Here is an 8,147-nt window from a genome sequence, read left to right as displayed (position 1 = left end):
TTAATCAAAATACTAAGGGGAAAAAACCCTCCATATTTCAAAATCTAATTAACTGTTCAATTGAGGAGCTTCCACCTAATCTTCCTTTGGAAGTTACTAATATGCAATGTAATGACATGCTAAAATCAAATATCAAGAGAAAAATATAACAGAATTCTATGTGTCTTCCACCCAATAATATGCTCAATTAAAACTATATGCTCTTATACTGACATTAATGTTTAGCAATACCTCTCTGTGTGAAAAGATTTTAAAAGATGAAATATTTGGAGAGATCCAAAATGGCAGAGTAGATCAACACTGTGCCTACTTCCTTCCATGAACACATTAAAATTACAACTAAATTATAGAACAATCATCCTGGAGAACCATCTGAAGTCTAGCCAAACAGAAGTTTTATAACTAAGGATCTAAAGAAGCCACATTGAGATTCGTAGCAAGAATGGAGATGAGAAACAGGCTGGCTCCAAACTCTAGTTGAGAATCAGAAGGGATATCTCAGCTGCAGAGGATCCCCCCAGAGGAACAAGGGACCCTAGCCCCACACCAGGCTCCCCAGCCTGGAGTACTGGTGCCGGGAAGAGGAGGCCCCACAACATGGGGGCTGTGAAAAACAGTGAGGATTCCGACCATCCAGATGGGACAGAAGGTTATGGGAAACCAAAGATGTCCTCTTAAGGGGCCCACACACAGACTCACTCACTCGTAGACAATCACCTTGGACTCTGGCAAAGGGATGGTGACTCGGGGACATCAGAGGTATACGGAGGGAAGACTGAGGTATGTAGCTTCGGAAGTAGGGCTGGAGGACAGTCACCATTTCCCTATGAGGAGGTCCTCCTCCGGTGCAGATGGCAGGTGGGCTCCATCTTTCCTGTGCTGAGCCTGCCCCTACAGGTCAAATTTAAATCTGATTGGTCTAGTGAGCTCTGCTGCTCCACCCTGCTGACTCACTGGGAACATGCACTATCCAACTCCCCCAACACAGGAGGCAGCCAGCCCTGCCTGCATCGCACTCTTTCTTGGAAAATGATTGGAGTCTATGGACCCCAGGCAGGTGGCAACTGGCCTCAGTGTGCTCTGAGACTTTTACTGAGTAGCTCCATGCTCAACCCTGGTACCAAACCGGAATTTACATTAACCTGGTGAACAAAATCTTCCCATTCTAGTGATTCCCTGTGACCCTAATTCAGCCAACTTGCATACCACACAAGGCTTTATCAGTGGATGAACCTTAAGAGAACCAACAGTAGGCAGCAGGTCTTTGGCTGTCCTGGCTTTTTTGTGGAGCTACCACAGGCTGAGTACTTGTGGTAGATGCCCTCAGTTGGCAGTGTGACCTCTCTCGCATGCCTCGACGTTTAGCACAGGAAGTGAACAACTGCGGATCATTTGTAGCTCCTACCAGGTAGTCACCAGCTGGACACTGGCAGTGGGTGACCTGATCCTGCACCAGAGAACCTCCCAAGGGACCCCAGAACAAACATACTTAGCAGTTGGCTTCATACTACAATCGAGCACTGCCCAATTAACCCCACAAACAGCACACCCAAAGTGTGGTCTCAACAGGCACCAGAGTCTGCTGGGGTAAATCTCACTCAGTAGGGAAAGCTCCCTGCACAGCAGCCCGTAAGCTGTGGATGTGGCCAAACCCCACAGCCAATCAGCCTGAGGGCCAATCCCACCCACTGAATATCAATAGCAATCAAGGCTTAACTATAGCAGGAGGGTACATATAACCCACATAGGGGACACTCCTGGATCACCCAGTGCAGGTGACCAGGGAGACTATGCCAGGGTCCAACAGGGTCCTGGCTCTCCCTAACTGGTTTACTCTCTAAAGCAAGCACGCAGCCTACATGAGTGAATCCTTTGCTATTGTACCATATTTTCTTCAAGACCTGAGAAACAACTATTCGTGAGCAAGTGAGCCATGAATAACTAGCTGCCATGGTTTGAGGAAGGGAGCCGTGGATGGAGCTGTTGAAAGGCAGTAACAGAGAAAGGCAGTAACAAGAGAATGGAGGGCTATTTCTCTCAGAATGACTCCTGAAACATTTCTACTCCAACTAGCTTCAGAGGCTCTTTATCGCCTCTGGTCACCTGGTGTCATGATTGGAAGGACTACAGGAAAAAAAAATTGTGAGATAGGGGAGAGCCAGTAGTACTCTGATTAGGGAATTTATACTAAGTGCAAAAATAATCAAATCTTTCTAGGGTTATTTTCTTTTTAAAGAAAATATTTATGCATAAATGGATGTCTAATTGGGAGCCTATGTGAGGGATCGGTTTCCGAACAGGGGCTCCACTCCCTTGAGTATTTCTTGCTCAGAGTGTAGTTCTTCATCATAGTCACTATTTGACATGTCAAAACCTTGTAGGTGGGGAGACATTATTTTTTAAGAAGACACAAAAAGGGGCTTAAAAATTCAAAATGCACAAGGAATGGGAAATGTAATTGTCATCAAGTATTTAAATGTAGTAGAATGAAGTGATTAAATGTTCATATTAATATAGAAATAGTACAAAAACAAATTGACATAAAGAGAAATTGACATAAAATAGAAAAGTAAACCTTCCTAATGTCAGGGCAAGGATTTCCAAAATTTTGAAACCATGTAGATTGATTGTCTTTACCAAACTGTTTTGATTCATAAACCACCTTCTCTGTAACCCTTCATTGGTGTGTGAATGACATACATGGTGACTGATAATAACCGTATGTGATGTAATGTAGTTTCCAAATATGCACTTTATTAATTACATTCTTATGAGCAGAATCAATAGCAAATGGAACAGATCTGCTTTACCCCAGAATATTTTAAACACACATGCTCAGAATTACACGTTTATACCCATCCTAAGCCCCTTCTTTCTTGTTCCTTTTTTGCCTTAACAGGTTTCCACACCCATACTGGGTCCCCAGTGCTGCTCTTCTGTATCTATCTCAGCCTTGTACATCTGGAAACTTGTCTTACCAATCATTTTGATATGGGCAGGTTGATCATATTTTAGGCTACCTTTTTCCAGCTCTATTCAGTCCTTTATTGTGGATAATTCTACAATAAATGCTTGCTGGTTTTCTTTCAAATGTGTAAAAATTGTATTATGCTTTGTGATAAAAATATCCAAATAGCCTGACTTTAATTTCCATGTATTTTATAGACCACTGCTGCTATTTTACTATTCCTTTATATTTAGTTTTATGTTTTCTTTTTTTATGAAAGCCTGTTTTATGTCACTTGGTCTATTTATTTCAAAGGTATGTTTCGATCTATTTTTATATTTTATTCTAGTCTCTATCAGATGCTATTACATAACTGATCACTTTTTGTAGGGAAGTACATGTGCCAAAATATTACATTAAATAATCGTCCTTGTCAAAGTCAATGCCTGAATATCAAGAGACTACGAGGCTTATGAAAACTGCTTTGAAAAACTGTAAACACGTGGTGTATCTCATGTTGTCAGGTAGGTCAAAGGTCAGAGAGTGTGGAATGGGAAACAGGAGAGATTAATACTACTTCTTTGTGCTTTGTGTTTCCCCAAAAATAAGACCTAGCCAGACCATCAGCTCTAATGCATCTTTTGGAGCAAAAATCAATATAAGACCTGGTGTTATGTTATGTTATGTTATGTTATGTTATGTTATGTTATGTTATGTTATGTTATGTTATGTAAGACCCGGTCTTATATTATAGTAAAATAAGTAAAATGTGGTAAAATAAGACTGGGTCTTATATTAATTTTTGCTCCAAAAGATGCATTAGAGCTGATGGTCCGGCGAGGTCTTATTTTCGGGGAAACAGGGTAGAAGGCACAATTAGATTCAACAGCAATCACAACTGGCAAACGTTCAGGTTCTCACTGAATCATTATTGAAGTAAGTGGGGACATCAAGCTTTAACAAGCATAGACTTTGAGAGTATGGACACACTACAAAAAGCCATCTGCAATTGTAAAATACAGAGGGGAGACGGAAGATTTTAAAATACACTCAGGAAACAAATGTACAGTTAGGACCATTCAGAAATAATGCAAGAGAAGAATGAGGTTGATGTAAATGAGCATGAACATTATGAAAGCCCTTCAACAAAAATAAGAAAGCATGTGTCAAATAGAGCATCACAATAGAAATTGCTGCCAAAACAAAAAGAGTTAAGAGCAAGGATAAACTTTAGAAAAACTATCATTATGATGGAGGACTAACTTATAAAATATGCAAGCAAATAAAGATGTAAGTATGTACAAGGGAAATAAACCACATTAAACAAGAATAGACTGTTTTCAGTTCTACTGCATTAAAAGAATATAGTACATAATATACCCTGAGGAAAATAATATGCTTTGTTCCTGAATCCTGGTAGACTTTTTAAGTACCTTCACTTACCTTGTGAAAGTAGCTATTCTTCCTCATGCACAGTAACCACTGATGTCAAGAAGAGGTGTGGATCCTTTAGTTTAAGTTGAACTGAATTCAGTAGTGATGGCTGGGTTTTGTGACCTCTTGGTGAAATATTATAACACTTCTCCAAGGACAATATAATGTAGTTGAAAGATCATTAAATTAGGATCCAGGTTCAAGTTCAGTTTTGATCTATTCCAGCACCTGTGACTTTGACAACTAACCTAAACTCTTGTAGCATCAGCTGCTTCATCTACAAAATACATGTACTAATTATGCATCCTGACAGATAACTTAAGAATGAAATATCAAGCACTTAAGACTGTTCCCAGGATTGATAAATACTATCTCTTTTTCCTCCAAATCCTGAAGGTTCTGGCAAACATGGAACTCAGCGATGTCATCACCAAGCTCCATAATGAAGAAAATTGTACCTATCAATAGGCACGTTGAGTAAATCCATTCATGATGAAAAATCTTAGCTAAAGAGTGGTGGCGTCATGTTTTCATCAGATTCCTTCAGGAAACATCCACAGTGGGAAGCTTTCACTTTGGGTAGCTGACAACAGTGACCAGTATTGCTTGTAATCAGTGATAAGCTCAGTGGGAACAAAACATGTAACAATTCAGAAGTAGAAATAGGACAGTAAACATTATGCACAGTACATGTTCCTGTGGGCACTCAAAACTATAATCCGTCATGATTATGACAATGATGAACAGGACAAGACCCCGCAATCAGTGTCTAGAGCCATTAGCAAAAAGCCATGCACTTAGGAAGAAAGGCTGCTGCCTCGGTGACATTGACTGAGTCCATTTCCACACACTGGGTTATGGGTCAGTGATTTAAGAAGTGTAGGGCTTTGAGACAGGAAATGGCCTGTTTTGTGACCCAAATAAAATGCTGACAATCTGTCATGAAACCATTTTCAATTCTTCCCTGAATCCTTATTTACATTTTTGTTGTTGTTGTTGTTGTTGTTGTTAAAGGTTCTATCTTAGGGATACTAAGTTCACTCCAGAAAAAAAACACAAAAAAACAATTTTCTGCAAGTTATTTGTATCAGAAAGCTACCAACTGAAGGACATAGGTTGGAAGTTTTAACTATCTGAGGTAAGGCCAAGAAAGTCTCAGTTTTCAAATAAGGTATTGATCAGGAGAAAGAGGGAGAAAAGCTAAACAAATGAAAAAATAACTGCGACAGAAACAATTGAGAAATGTTTCTCTGTTTTTTCTAATTTTTCTACAGTAGGCATTTGACAGAAACTCCATGCCACTATCTATTCTCCCCTTCTCTCTTGCTAAAAAAAATCCAATTTTGTTGGAGATGATTATCAATATTCCTAGTTTGTTATGTAAATATATCCACTTCCCCAAATAACTTTGCAGCTAGGGAAAGCTTTGTGACCCATTTCTGGCCAGTAAGACATAGGCAGATGTATCTGGGGAAAGCATCCTTTCTCAAAACAAAAGTCTTATGGGAAAGGTTTCTGGACCTTTCCCCTTTTTTCCTGCCTGGAATAGGAATGTGATACGTGGAGGGGCATAGTCGTCTTGCAAACATGAGAGTGAAGACCACACACTGAAGTAGGCGAAGTAGGGAAATAGGAGTTGGAATCCTTGAGGATCTTGCAGAACTTCAGCTACAGCAGTCCTGGACTACCCACCTCCATACCATCCTGTTCCTCAGAAAAATAATCTCTTTCTGTGTTTAAGCTACTGTTTTTCCGGATTTCTGTAGCTCAAAGCTAAACATGATGTCACGCATAGCATGTGTTACTGGTGGAAATGTTTTTAAGTTTAAAACATACGAGCCTTGACTGGATTGAATAAGCTCTAATGAGAGTTTTACTTTGTCAAGATTCTAGTAAAAGGACCATGTCCATGAGGAAAAAGAAGAGAAGTTCATGGGCCCCAGGAATCAGTCCTTACCCATCCAACAGGTGACTGACTCTATTTGGGTCTAAAATCCTTGTAAAGGATATAGTGTTGCCCTCTCTTGCAGATTGCTTCAAAAACCCTTGCCTTTTTTTTTTTTAAATGAAAGTTTATTGGGGTGACAATTGTTAGCAAACTTACATAGATTTCAGGTGTACAATTCTGCAACACATCATCTGTATATCACATTGTGTGTTCCCCACCCAGAGTCAGTTCTCTTTCCATCACTATATATTTGATTCCCTTTACTCTCTTCTACCGAAAACCCTTGTCCTTCAAAGCCAAAAAGAGTCTGCCTGATTTAACCAGAGAAACAATCTGAGACACCATGAGGAGCCATTTGTTTCAGATGCCAGGCAGTGATAGAACTCGTTCCTCCCTAGGGTGGGGGTACTGAAACCCAAGTGCTCCAAGAGACTATGTTATCTGCAGCTCCAATCATATTTGATCAAGCTTCAATCATGCCTTATCTACTCATTTTGCCTTGACTTTGTTCCTTGGAAAAGTTCACATTGACTGCTGCCATTCACCACTAGCCTCGATTTTCCTTGGCCTTTCTAAATATCTGCCTTCTTCACCACTTCAGCCTGGTTATGCCAACATGGCTTGTTCTTCTGTTCAAGCCCCCATTAAGTAGGTCCACTGTTCTCTTACCCATTCCTTCATTTATCTATATCTTATTTAGATAAATGACAAGAAAGCACAGAAGGACAAGGCAACACAAATCTCTTAGCTGATAAATATGGGAAAAGGGCAAGTTAAGAATTTTTTTGTTTTGTTTTGTTTTTTAATTAGGCAGACTTTCTGCAAATTCTGTAAAATAATCACAACGCTTCATCCTGAAGAACCCAAAATAGAATTCCCAAAGTGTATTTCTGGGAACACTTTTAGATGGTCAAATAGATTTGAGAAACAGTGTTTTATACTTTCCCCTTGGAGGTCCACAATGAGCAATTAAAATCTTTAGAAATCCACACAAAAGAAATCACCTTTACCTTTATTTAACCCAATGTTTCCCAAAACTTCATTTTACTTGGAGTACTTTTTTTTTCAAATAACAGCCCATGGAACGGAATTTGGAAAGTTCTAACCTAAAGACTGAAGTCAAATTTTAAAATCAGTGAGAAGGAGAATGCCTGTTGATTTCAGGCAAGAGTCAGGATGACTTAACTCTATAGTATATTCAATAAATAAAGTTTTAACTACTGGATCAAAGAAGTTCAAAACTAGTAAGGAAGATCCTGAATTAGATAGTAGGCATTTGATTCCTAAACTTTACTTAAAACTTAAAGTTTCAACACAAAGTATATATTTGATGCCATGTTATTCTAGGTAGTTAAATATCACCTTTTATTTTCAAAGTTTAGAAAATCCCATGGTTAAAAATCTGACTTTTAGAGGAAACATACAGTGACTAGAAGTTTGGAGCATATGAGCAATGTTCTTTTGTAAAATGATACTGTTCTAAAAGTAGCAAAAGTAGAAAATGGTAGCTTTTTAAGGACTGTAGATACACCTGATGGTTATAAAAAATGTCAGATTATTGTACTAGTATTATTGATCAACATGTACACATATCTATCTATCTATTTATCTATCCATCTATATACATCCACATACACATATATGTATCTCTCGCTGTATCTCTCTCTCTCTCTCTCTCTCTCTCTCTCTCTCTCTATATATATATATATATATATATATATATATATATACACACACATACACAAATATATGTATATAATTATGTATTCATATATCTAGGTATTTGATAGGCATTTGTGTGTGTGTATATATATATGT

The sequence above is a fragment of the Rhinolophus sinicus genome, linkage group LG04, assembly GCF_036562045.2.
Source record: "Rhinolophus sinicus isolate RSC01 linkage group LG04, ASM3656204v1, whole genome shotgun sequence".
In the NCBI taxonomy this organism is placed as follows: domain Eukaryota; kingdom Metazoa; phylum Chordata; class Mammalia; order Chiroptera; family Rhinolophidae; genus Rhinolophus; species Rhinolophus sinicus.
The sequence above is the reverse complement of the archived record's forward strand: the minus strand, read 5'-3'. Positions refer to the sequence as shown.